The following is a 13,932-nucleotide window of genomic DNA, read 5'->3' as shown; positions in this document are numbered from 1 at the left end:
GAAGTATTATTGCTAGGAATAGTCCCCAAACTGGGCAGGGCTAGGAGAACCCCCCGTACTGCACCAGGTTGAGTGCACTTCCTGTTATGCAGCAGAAAGTCAAATCTCCACTGATCTGGAAGGGATAACACGGCCAATAGAGAAGATGCTGTCGCATTCAGGGTATACCATTTAATATTTCCCAAAGCAACTGCCGTGCCTTACCCCCCAAATGGTCCCTCTACCACTGCATTCCTCGGATTTGCTTATTGCATTGGTTTTTCTTGTTCATTCACTTCACAAACATTTATGGAATCCTTTCTTCACGCCTCATCCTAGGTGCCGTGCGGACAGATAAAGCCCTGGCTGGGGAGGCATACGGCCAACGGGGGACTGATGCTGGGGTGATCTGGTCGTGACCATCTTGCTGCTGGAAAGAACGACACGGAGGAACATGGGGCTGAGGCGGGGCGGGAGGCCCAGTGTTTTTGCTGAGGCCGCTTACTGGGGCTGTGGTTAGGGCTGGGGGAGCATGGTGGGACCACTGCTGCCTGTGGAATGCTGTCTTTGGGCTTCTCCTCAGGCCACGTCCACTCAGAAGCCCACACATCTTGAGTGGGTTGTTTACCCTCCCAATGTCTCTGGCAGAAAGAACATCTGGAAGCACTGAATTCCAAGGGTGAAGTTGACCATTTAACTTGGCAACACTATCCCACAGGGTGAACGGTCTGCTGGCCACACTGGCGTATTTCTAATTCAGAAATATTCAGCCTATTTTCTCAGATAACATGATCAGAGGCTTGTTCTTTTAAAAGATGGCTCTATTTGCATCTTTACAGGCTTTACGACTCATCCAAGCGAAATCAAGAAATCTTTAAGTCTACTGTGACTTGGGGGGCTAGATTCACCTAGAATGTAGATCTGCCATCACACACATGCCTCACAATGTCCACTAGGGTATCAGGTAGAAGTCACTCACGCAGTCAATAATGTTTGAGAAGTGTGATGTGCTTTTAGGAACAATAACCTCAATCAATTTACAGGATAAATAATTTCTTTTTCTAGCTTTGCAAGACATGCCAAATGAGCTTGCAGGTATATTTCATCATATTCATCTGTGATAACATAGTTTCAATTTTGTTGGATCAAAACCTGTCTGAATTGTCATCTCAACTCTGTTAAATTATTTCACTTGGGAATAGTTAATTCAGTTTGTTGTTGCCTTTCTTATGTACTCATTTATTTACACATTTGTTGAGCAATCAATATGTATCAGGCACTGGAGAGACAAGGCAGCTCGTATCATTGAGTCTTATGGGAGTCTGTTTACATAGACTCTGGTGTGAATCGTGCTGCTCCCTTAGAGTTGTGCAGTGTACAACCTGCACACCCACAGCAGTAGCCCTCTGAAGAACCATAAGCCACAAATAACTTCATAAACACAGTCATAAAAAATTAAAATTCAATCTGATATGTGCCTATAGGAAATACAGTAGAGTAGCATTTTAGGCAGGGGTTGGATTCTAAAGTCACCCTGAAGTAAAAATTACCTAGAGACAATATTACCCCTGAAAGTCCCTTGAATTTCCAATATAGTATTGAAGGTCCTACTTGCAGCAAGACAATGCAGCCAGATAGGTGTTCCTCTGGCTGAACACCAGATGAAACAGCAGGCTTGCTGCATGGCTTGTGTTATAAAAGAACAGTCTTGCATCAGTAAGCACTAGACCCCCACTCAGCAGGCTGTGCCTTTCACCCTACAAGAGGCTTCCGAAACATAAGGATGACCAAGGTAACAGCAAAGTCAAATCTCAGTACTTCCATGATCATGGACTAGAATGGTAGGTGGCATTGTTCAACCCCTGCCCCCTCTGGCTGAGCATGTAGTCTTGAATTTGTACGAGTTAAATATGAGCATGATGTAATTCCAATTTACTACCATGGGACAAAGGAAGGAGCAACGTTTCCTCCAGAGTGCTTCTGGGGAGGTTTTTCTGGAGGAGGCACCACGTGAACTGGGCCTGGAAGGGTAAACAACATCTCACTCATAATAACCTTCAAACGTGGGGGAGACCACTGCAGGAAGAGGGAAGATGGTTTACGAAGGCACAGAACTGTGCAAAAAAACAAGCACATTTGGAAGGGGGTGGTGAGTAATTCTGAAACATGGCAACAGATGCAGTGGGAAAAATGGACTAGCACCAAGTTATACGGGGCTTCAGCTCAATTTGGTAGTGATAAGGGGCAGTGGAAAGTTTCAATAAAGGGACGTGGGGCGCTAGTCGGGGGAGCAAAGGAAGAAGTCAGAAGATGAGTAAACAGTCTAGACAAGAGATCACCAGGACTTGGCAGTGGAGGAGATTGCATTATTGGCCCTCATTCTTTATCTTGCCCTGTCTCCTTGCTCTCTGCCATGGGACTTTATAGTTCCTCCCATTACTGGGTGAAGTGCATTTCCCCACCCTTTGACTTCGGACACCGTCGACCATATGCCTAACTGTGGCCAACAGAAAGACACAGTGGTGACGTGTGTTTGGGCCTGCCTTCTTGTGCTTTTGACATGTCCATGAGGAGCTAGCCCATTGGTGCCAGAAAGCAGGAGGAGATATACATGGATCACAGCCGCCCGAGCTGAGCCCAGCCTGGATCAGCCAATCTCAGACACCCACAGAAACGTGGTAAGAGCCACCTAGCTGTGCCTGGTCTAGAGCAGCTGACCCAAGACATGTGAGGAATAAGAAATGACTGTTGTTTAAGCCACTGTTTGGGGGTGGCTGTTATACAGCAATACTCACAGGTACAGGAGGAGTCGGTGGGTGTACAGAAAAGGCACAGATTCACAGGCTAATTAGGTGGCACAGGTGACTTGGCTTGGAGCCCACAGTCCTGGGGTGGGGAGCAGGAAAAGCAGGAGAGGAGCATACCTTGATGTTTCTGGTTGGATCCTGATGCGTAAGTAAGAGATACAGAAGAGAGGAAGCAGGGCAGATTTGTGGGTAAAGATAAGGAGTTCCACTTTGGCCATGTTGGCATGAGATGCCGGAACGACTTCCAGGAGGGATGTCCTGTTAGCAGTGGGACCTGTGCACTGCTGAGCTCGTGGGCTGAATTTTAAGGATGCATCAGTTACTTTAGACTGTATTCTTACTTTTATGTGGTTATCTAATACATGTGTGCCCCCATATAAATCTTAATCAATGAAAATTCGTTGTGATGGTTTAAAAAACAATCAGAATTCCTGGACTCTTGTGGTCCTTCTCTTTGTTTGCTCTTCTGCTCACCTGACTACTTCCTGTTTCATTGAACATTAGCACCATTATCAGCAGGAGGTGCGGTTGAAACAAAAATAGTGACAAGGCAAACCAATGCGATTTTCCACCAGTCAGTAACTCCAGGAAAGGTAAGAAAAAGTACCACAATCAAATGAAATGCATATTTTGCTTTTTCATGGTGGCCTGATCTCCCAACAGTGGGGACATGTGATTTTGCTAAACATTAATGAAAGCTCAGTTCAAATGGAAAGAGGTGGAAAGGCTCTGAAGGATTTGGGGGATGAAGAAATTTATTTGAGAAAATTGGAGATGATTTCTGTGAGAGGAAAAAAGGACATACGGAGTCGAAAGAATGTTTGGGAAAAGACATTGTCAGAGCAGTGAGGCAGCCCCATTAAGACCTTGCGCCCGTTCTCAGGGTGTGCGCGTGGCCACGTACACGGAGAGACGTTAGCTTAACACATGCATGATGTTCACTGTGGTCCAGCACTTTCTCCATGTTCTACATATATGAACTCATTGAATCCTTAGAACAACCCTGGGGGGGGTGCTATTATTGTTCCCATTTTAGAGAGCAGAAAATCGAGGCACAGAGAGGTGAAGTAATCTGCCAAGGTCACACGGCATCTGAGGTCTGCGTGCACAATCACAACGGTTCTGTAGAGAAGTGTGCTTACCCTCTCATCTGTATTTATTTCATAGCAGAATGAGCAGCTGCCCCTCCCCATCATTTCTGGCCACGTTGCTACGGCCTCACCCCTCTCTACTGCACTCCTGCCTCCTCCTGCCTGGCTGGCTTCTCAGCCACCAGCCAATAGCTTCCTGTCTTGGACACCCATTTACATCTCTTTCGTCTGGCCCTGGGTGTCTAAGGAAGCATAACCCGGAAACTGCCTCCCCAGTGGTACACACCCAGGTCTTTTTATGAGCACTGCCCTCTCAGGCTCGCAGACAAGCGTGAGAAGCCTGCGTGTGGAGAGGCCCCGGGTGAGGTAGCTTCTGAGTCTCCAAGACAGAGTTGTCGGGGTGCTCGGTGTCAGGACACCTCTATCAGCCACACAGAGGTTTCCCAGAGAGCAGTAACAAAGGCCATGCTGAAGCCTGTGTGGATCAGTGAATGTTGACAGCTTTGCAGAAAGGCAAGATGCCCAGCCTCGGGGCAGGGTGGGGACACGGAGAAAGGCGTCTGACCAAGCACCAGCTCGCCTGGGCAGCTTGGGATGCATCCAAGAACAAGCAAGGAAGGAAGGGAGATGAAGACCTGACCCCTGAGCTCCGTTTGCACTGCATGAACCAGGGTGATCAAAGTGGCTAAAATCCTACCCCAAGAAGAATAAAGAGAATGAGTGGTGGCATTAATATACTCCAGCCATCACCAGCATGTGCCCACTGCACGAGGCCCTAAAATAAACAGGCTCAAAGAGCCCTCGTGCAGCTCCAAACCGTCACTGGGTGCTAGGGTTATATACACCCCAAAGAAAACGTGCCTCCTGGAGCTAGATAGGAAAGCAAGTATTTGAGGGGAAGGAGAGAAAATGTGAATAATTAATTGTCATGGAAAGCCTCTCCGCCTCCCTGGAGAAGCAGAGACACTGTGACAGTGGGATATGCTCTGCCTTTATCATATCTATTACACGTCTTCTTGAAGGACCTCAGAGAGCACCTGTTCACTTAGGGCAAGACACAGACCAAAAATGAACCAGGCAACAGACTTCCCCAGGGCTGGTTAGAAGAGGGGAGCTGTTCACAAATTTGCAAGTATTAACAAAGCTTTCGAGATTACTTTGTGCTTCCTGAGCAGAGAAGGAAGATTCTTTCCCATGGGATTAGAGACAATTAGATTTTTCCTTTGATAATGTGAAACAAAAACCAACTTAAAGTAAAGTAGCTGCATGAGTCAGGCCTTCAATGAGACAGGTATACTGTGAACCTGAATATTTGTTACATTTCTCCCCAATGTGTCACATCTCCTGTATATCCCTTTTGTGGTCTCTTAAGCTTAAAAGAAAACAATTTAAACAATAATAATCATGTGTTAAATTCTTATTATTTGCCAGATGCTGTCCTAAAGGCTTGACAGATATTACCTCATTTAATTTAAAGCAACACTGTGTTTTCGCCCCATGTTGCAGGGGAAATACTAACAGATCCGACAAGGGCCATCCAGCTAGAGGAGAGTGGGGTCTCCGCAGTCTGCCTGTGTGCCTTCTCTGCTCTCTGGCCTGCCATCCTTGGTTTGTGTGGCTGGGCTCTGAAACCGTGGCTTAGCTCCTTCAGGCCATGTGGACAGGAGAGTCTACGGTGAGTGGATGACCATTATGCGGGGGCAGTTTCTGGCAACCCCTGAGCTGCAGGGACATCCTAAGCTCCCGTCTGGTAAAGGTGTGGGTGGGGACTGAGGTGCTTCCGCCTGTGGACAGACATCCCGATGCCAGACCTCCCACTCGACTGCCTAAGCCAGGACTCCTCACCATCATTCTCCGCACCCCCGGGCTTCACACCAGCCTTCCCATGCGGTCTCCCACTGCTTGGTGCCTGCCAGGTTGGCCCTCCTCCCGGAACTGGCAAACTAGCGCGTGTCCCCAGAGCACTTGCTTCTGAGCAGCAGGTATGTCTGCTTGAAAGTCCAGATCTCTCATTCCAAATGGAATGCCTGGCCAACTCTTAGGATACAACAAGTTCAGAGACCTCTTTCTAGAAGTTCTGGGCAATGGTTGATGTCTCTGCCATCTTATCCACGATGTATCACGGTCAATTTGCAATTCAACTGCAATCATTTTTTTGATCAAGCAGTGTTTATTGAACACCTACTATGTGCTGGGCCCTGTAGGATACAGTGGGGAATAAAAGAATCTCTGCCTTCCTAGAACTTATAATCTAGTGGGGTGGGGGGGAGTCAGAGGATAAGCAAATACATAAGATGAAGTCAGGTAGCTCAGTGCAAGATACTTCATTGAACAAACCTGTAATGAATATGGTATATTGTAAGAGATTTCCAAGGTGGCAGCCATAACCATTTACCATCAGCTGAATAAACTGCCAGCACCAGTGCCCCATAAGCCCCCAGGAGGCTAAGGGAGTCAGACCAAGGGCACCTCCAGCTGCCGTAGGTGCTTGGTTTAGGGAATTTGGCCCTGGAGCTTGGCTCGAGATTCTCTAACTGCACATGCATGAGGCTGAATAAACTCCTTATTTGCATTTCTAAAGCCCCGCTCAATGGCACTGAACAATTCAGGGGCTTGGATACTTGGTCTGGTTGAGCAGACCCTCACGACCAAGGGGCAGAACACCCAGGTGAGGTAGTGGAATGGGTATGCCACAAAGACATGCCAGGCAGGGGCTGCCGCTGTGAAGAAAAATTAGGTCAGCAAGCAGGAGGCAGAGAGGTTCCAGAGTGGTGAATACAAACCCCACTGCATTGTGAGGTGCCACAAAAGGGCCAACCTCCCCCCATTAAGTTGCCTGGTCTTCCCAGAATGCCTGAACTAAATGCTCTCAGAGAGGGGCTTCCAAATTCCTTCTCCAGAGAGTCTATTCATCCAGAATGTAATGAATAACCTGCCTTCATCTTTCTTTTTTTTTTATACAGTCTTTTTTTTTTAAAGCTAGTTTTTTGAACCTCTGAACTAATGAAAAAATTGAAGCAATTCCCTTTGCCCCTGCCCACACCTAAGATAAGATCTCAGACTTTCTCAATTCCTAGTAATTTTATGATTTTGACAAGGCTTTCGGTTGACCCGCAACTCTGGGCTGTGGAAGTGGCAAGGCTGGCCCCAGCACCAGCCCCAGCTCAAGTCAAAAGTAGATGCAGGGTGGGCATAGTGAGACCCTGATGGTAACATGGTGACAGGCAGATTTTTTAACGCAGGGGATCCAAACTGCACTCATGATATGGATAAAAAGCTTCTCTTCTCTTTGGCCTGCATCCACAGCACTGTCTTGTAATTGAAGAATTATAAGGCTGACACGGTTAAGCCAAAACCTCTATTTTCACTTGTCAGAGGAAAACAGTGTGGAGTCTTTCCGATCCTTAGGCCTTTTATAGCTCTAACTATAGTTATCGGACTGCTCGTTCCATTCGCACCATCTGTTGCAGAAACAATGTCAGGGATCTGGATGTGTGATATACACTCTTGAGCTCGTTCGAAACCAGGACACTATTGAGAAAGAAATAATAGAGAAAGGAAGGCAGATTCTTGAGATACCCTGCATTTTTCCCCCCCACTTGAAAATGGGACATCCATTTTATTTTGTGTGACTTTCTAAATTTCGTTCTGAAACAAACCTCCGGGTGGGAAGAGGAGTGGGGAAGCCAAGGCCAGCCACTAGCCAGAGAGTCATGACAAAGACACTTCGAACTCCAACACAGCTTGACATAAATTCTGGAAGGGGACCAGAAGGTTGATATGTAATTAGAAGGTAGAAAAGCAGCTAGCAACACTTAACATATCTAGGAGTTATCTAAGTCCTTAGGACTGTAATGATTTTGAAAGTTTATGAGAAGGTAACATAGGTCTGATGAACACCAAAGTCCAATGCTTAATACTGTAAGAATAATAACTTTTATAAAGGTAAAGGGCTCAAAATGACAGAAGAGATGCTAACATTTCACACAGAATCCTTTCTTCTACTCAGTAATTTCCATGTGTTCTCAACCACTTCATATATATCTTGTCATTTTCACCAGTAGCAAAGCCATGCCAGGACTTCAATAAAATTCTACAGATTTGGAGATGAGGCAGCAGGGCTTGCAAACAACAGGATTAGAATATTCCTCTTGTTTTGAGATGTAAAATATATTGATCAAAACAAAACAGACAAAAGAGGAGGATGGTAACCAAAAGCTATCCCAAGGATTTGTTCATCAATGGACCCCAGACCTCTAACACCACTAGGGCTGGGGGAAGGAATCCTCTCAATTACAGTAATTAAGATTTGTTTTACAAAGGGATTTATTCTGGCAGGATGCTGAGAAATCAAACAATAATTAGCTATTACAACTGTTCCAGGAAAAAGCACTACATATGTGCTTATAAAATATATCCTGACTGCCACAGTAGAAAAACCAATGCTGAGATCTGGTGCTGGCTTTGCTCATGATCAAACTAGCAATGTAGGAAATGGAGCCTAGGGACTCTTTTTTTGGCTTAAAATTCAATAAAATATTCAAATGCTTGACCAATCTGAATAGGACACTGACATGCTCCTGGTCCTTGTTTCTGTTTCCTTAGAAATTATGTACTTTACAGCCCTTTGAAGAGCAAGCTTACTGGACATGACTAGAAAATTAGAGATGGCTGAGGCATTTAGTCCAGCCTCCTCATGTCACAGAAGTCTAGCAACTTGACTTGCAATTCAGTGGCAGATCTTGGAAGAGAACAAACATCTCCCAAATTCCCCATTTGGGGCTTTCCCTTACCTCTGAAGTGCCTCCTCTTGCTAATAGCCCCAAGGACTGCAAAGCAGGAGACATGGTCCCTTCTAGAGCTCACAACCTAACTGAGGGAGCAAGGTGTTCACACATGAGAAACATAAGAAAAACATGAAGTGGGAGATATGTTCTAAATGACATACCAGATGAATTTCAGAGAGGATAGCCAAAGTTCCCCTTTCCCACAATTTTCTTCCTGGCTTGTGGCCCTTCACCTGCAGAGTCTGGGCTGTTCATTGCTTCTGGGAGGGTGTGGGCAGATAGATCGATTAATCAAGTTTCTGAATTCATATATATTTTTCAGATCCAACAGAGAAAAGAGTCTTGAAGGGTAAGGCTCTCTATTGCAAGGGCTGGGGTTTTGGAGACAGAAAAGGCTTTCTGAGCTAAGAAAAGCTAAAAACTTAAAGCAGAGGGCTTGCCCCATGAATCAGCACAGAAGAGCGTGTAATGCTACGGTGGCCTTTCCAGCTCAGATGACACCAAGCTGGGGCTTCTGGTGGAAGGAAGAAGACTGGAAGGGACCTGACCAAAGTCTGAATTCCAGAAGGTTTCCAAGAAAGGATCATGTTCCAACACTTCTGGGCTCAGCACCGCAGGGACTGGGGTCCCAGAGCAGAACACACCTGCGCCTTCACTTGCTAGGTGTGAGGGCGACTCAGGAGTGACGTTCAACTTGATTATAAATACAGCAATTCTACTGTTACGCTTGAGCATGTGACTGTGAAAATTCCCTCCCTAACAGGAGGTTCATAGAGAGTTCTCCGTAGATAGTAGAAAGTGTTAGAATGTGACTCCGTAAGCATGCCAATTCATGGAAAGATGCGTCCAGCTTCTGAGTCCAGGTTGTCTGTGACACACACACATTTTAGCCTCACTGTGCTCCAGCCTGAGGCCATGAGACAGTAAAAATGAGTCACAGAGGAAGCCCAGCTCTCCCTGTAATGGACACAGGGAAGACTTCTCACAAGGACAGAAGAGTCTTCTGCACAACTCAGTGGCACTACCCTTTTGTGCTAACAACAATGTCAGAAGATGCCAGGTGCCATAAAAACGCAAGGGGGAGTCAGAGCAGATGGAATGTTCCTTCCCTTCCATAACCAGTATGTTGTACAAAAGAGAAGTCTGATCAACATGGAGGAAGGAGAGAAGGTTTACAAAGAAGGGAAGAAGGAAGGAAGACTGGTGGGATCCTCTTTGCTTTCCTAATCAATTCTGAATATTGTAAACTTTAGTGGGTATGACCTGACTTTTGCGCAATATTCCCCAAATACGTCCAACTTGTAACGTCATCAGAAGTTAATGCCAACGGTACTGATGTTGAATAAAGATAGAGATCGTCCACTGGAGTGGGAAATACGTTCCATAAAGCCTATGCAGAGTACTGATGGTACCACTGCCTAATGTCACAGTAAATGATACCGTTCTTTTCATGAGAAATACAGACAAGACTTCAAGTTGCGGGTCTCCAAAACCCAAGAGTCTCCCTGTCTATCACCTACTCTTCAGAGCACTTTTGCCCATTGTTACTGTGTGTGTGTGTGTGTGTGTGTGTATCCATCCGTATTGTTTTTCATTCACAAAAATCACCATTTTTATGAGACCCTGGTGCTCTCATCCATGCCACTGGGAGAGTGACCTGGCAGGAAGCATCAGAAGCTTGAAAAAGTAAACAACCCGTTTTACCTCAGCAATTCCACTTGAAGGAGTTTATCCTAAGGAAATAATGAAGGATATACACATAAAGACTTGTATAAAAATAATCCTGGCAATGCTGTTTATAATAATAAAAAAGTAAATATAACCTATAGTACCAACAACAGGGCACTGGTGACTATACAGAAATATAATGGAATACCATATATTCAAACTATTGTAGAAGTTTACTGATATCAAAGAAGTTCATATACGCTTAATTAGAAAATGAGACTATAAAACTATACAATACTATTTTTGCTAATAATACATATCTATAGTAATACAGGTGCTCAGAAAAAAATCGATAAAAGCAGACACCAAATTATGACTATTGATTGTTTCTAGACGGCAGGAATCTGAGTTTTTCTCTTTCTGCTAATTTGTATTTTCTGATTTTTTGACAATGCCTATATATTATTTGAATAATAATAATTATTTTAAAATTGGGGAAAAGCACCAAGCATGTTAGGAATGTGGGATGGAAGCTATTCACTTGTGTTCTCTCCCTTGGTGGTTGGGGGGGTGGGGGGGAGTGTCCCAATGCTTCCCCTATGCTTTGATTTGTTTTATGTCAACTGTGGGGGTGGGGGGGGGAGTGTCCCAATGACCCTGGTAGACCCGCTGTCCCTGACGTGTCACACATCAGCTTCTCAGGGAAAATGTGGTTGTGAGAAGTCTTCCTTCATTTTTCTTTCATATCCTGGACAGAAATTGACAATCTCAATGTAGTTGAAATCACACAATGAAAACTTATCTTTAGAGCGAGTAGGACTACACCGTATTTTTTGGGGAATGGATGCCCGTGTAACAGCATCAAAGGAGTTGTCTGTATGGTGTATTTTCTTCACCCTTTGATTTCCTGTGTGTATCTTTGGTTATTGCTTTTTTCTTATCAACTGCCAAATACCAATATTGTTTAGCCTTTCAGGTTCCTGTGCAGAGAATTTTGGCCATACAGAACCCACACTGTCAAATAACTGTCTAAATACACTAGCTTTCAGCTCATTCATCTCAGGCTTCATTTACTACTCTGTGATCTTACAGATAAGGTTGCTGCCTGTTTCTCAAAAAAAAAAAAAAAAAAAAAAATTCCCAAACCCACACCTCTAGCTTGCCTGATAAAGGACAAATTCTATGTTTTCAAATAAACCACTCAGTAGAGGAACACAATTTTCTTCTTTTAAATGATCAATAATTCATAATTTAAATGTTTGTCAAGTGAAATTTTTTCTCACCTAGACATTATACAAATCTTAGGGCCTATAGATTATGCCCTTAAAAATTAGAATCTAGGGGCGCCTGGGTGGCTCAGTTGGTTAAGCGACTGCCTTCGGCTCAGGTCGTGATCCCGGAGTCCCTGGATCGAGTCCCACATCGGGCTCCCTGCTCGGCAGGGAGTCTGCTTCTCCCTCTGGCCCTCCCCCCTCTCATGTGCTCTCTCTCTCTCTCTCTCTCTCTCTCTCTCTCTCTCTCAAATAAATAAATAAAATTAAAAAAAAATTAGAATCTAAAAGAAATTTGGATAGACCATATCTATCAGGGATTTAAGAGCAATCTTGCTGATTGGGGACATGAGCTAGATTAGTGCTCCTCAAAATTTCAGTACAAACAACTCACATGACTCAGGAGGTTGGGGGTGGGGCCTGGAATTCTACATTTCTAATAAGCTCCAGCCAGGGTGATGCTGATACAGGGGTCTGTGGACCATACTCTGAGCAGCAAGTTTTCCAGCATGGTGACTTACCTGCTCTGCCAGGCCCAGAATACCTTCCCGGGGCAGCTGACAAAATGCAGAGTAAGTGGACCCCAAGCTGCACCTGCTAGCATTCTGTGGCTCTCAGGCTGTGGTTAAGCCTCTACCCGAGTGGCTTCAAGATCCAGACTCGCCAAAACATGACACACCCACAACTGTGGCCTTTTTATTAGAGTTACCTACAGGCTGCATGCTAAGTGGCTCCAGCTCTAAGAAGAAAGTCCAGGAACATAATGAGTGTCTCAAACCTGAAGCCATGCTCGCCACAGAAAGCCTAAATGCTTGGGGGCATGGGTAGAGCCTCCACCACCAAGGCCCTCTCTCCAACGGTCAGGGCAAGCTGGAGTGAGACCAATGCATTCCTAGGAGGAGGGAAGAAGCCTTGGGGGAGGCAATGGCAGCGGCTGTACCAGTGAGTAGGTATACCAGATGCCTATTGCCAGGGAATATGATAGGGACTTCTGAGTGAAAGCTTTAATCCTACAGTGTCGGTGGAAGGCAGAGCCACAGGACACAATGGACAAGGAAATCAGACTGGTCTTTCCACATGCAAAACATCTTAATGATTTCTGGTTGGTCTCTGCAGCCATGGCCACATACGGAGGAGGGCTGTGTTATCAGGGACACCGTGGTCCAACACAAGGCCACTCATGAAGAGCCTGCCTAGGGCTGCAGATTCATTCTGTGCAGTAGGTCACCCTGAATCTCCTTTGAGAGCAGTTCTACACAGGAACATGACCGTTGTGCCAGAACATGCTCTTAAACGTACTGAAAAGAGGAATCGTTCTTATTTGGGGTTCACTTGCTGGACGCTGCAAAATTAAGTGTTCCTGGCTCAATTAAGTGACCAAGTAGAGATTCAAAACCGTGATTTCCCTCCACTCTGAAATTAGTGCTTCCCCTATGCTTTGATTTGTTTTATGTCAACTGTTGGGTTTATGAAAGTATATCAAACATCCTTAGTATCACTAATGAGCCCTCTGGAAACCGAGGAAGTAGGATATGGGCGTCGCAGTGACAGGCCTAAAATGAGTTACTTAAGATTTGTCCGATCCACCTCACAGACCATATTACCATCCATAACTTTGCCTAAAAGGCTATATGCTAAGTTAGAGAAAACTGGGGACTTTTCTTGTGATGTTTTAACTGCAACAGGAGTGTGAGGCTGGGGACGGATGGGTGGGTGTTTTGGTTTTTTTGCAAACCTGTGTCCATTGCCAACTACATACTGGTCACAGAATTATATACATGCAATGGCTAAAATTGTTCTTCATAAGGGTTAATGAATAGATCATGGTTTTGCCTAGATCTTATGAAATAAGACCCTAAAAGAACATTTACTGAAAATCATAATGGGGAAAGTATTGTACACAGAAGAAAAAAAAAATGAAAACTATGAAATTTACAAACAGACCAAAGTTCAGTTGGCTACTACCACCTCTTCCAAGATGCTGACCCTCCTTATTTGGACAACTGGCCTTAAAACGTCAGTCTGCCAATAAGTTATCTCCTCTCAAGAAAACAGGAAGAAAATAATGAATATTTCCTTATCCCGTCTGAATTTAGCTCTTGCATACACAGACACGGGTCATTTTTACTTAAACATTCCCCATCAGCGATGAGTTGCACAGAATGCAGTCATGTCTTTTCAACAGGTTGCTTCCAGAGCTCCTTGCCTTTGTTTATTAATTAAATCACAAGGAGCTTATCTTTCCCTCCACACTGAGGGGAGGCACAGATGTGGCCAAAGACAAAATTAAAAACGTACGATGCTTCGATATCCTAAAACTTCAAGGAAA

General features: G+C 44.9%; 1 protein-coding gene across 2 annotated transcripts in view; it reads right to left on the bottom strand.

The window, feature by feature from the left end:
* The window catches only part of FAM124A (family with sequence similarity 124 member A), a 116,843-nt gene that overhangs the window by 89,887 nt on the left and 13,024 nt on the right, over nucleotides 1-13,932 (bottom strand). The gene's annotated exons all lie outside the window — the stretch shown is intronic.

The sequence above is a fragment of the Mirounga angustirostris genome, unplaced genomic scaffold (assembly GCF_029215605.1).
Source record: "Mirounga angustirostris isolate CCGP_5_RB_7025 unplaced genomic scaffold, mMirAng1.0.hap1 SCAF_3, whole genome shotgun sequence".
In the NCBI taxonomy this organism is placed as follows: domain Eukaryota; kingdom Metazoa; phylum Chordata; class Mammalia; order Carnivora; family Phocidae; genus Mirounga; species Mirounga angustirostris.
This window is presented reverse-complemented; position numbering and strand designations above follow the sequence as displayed.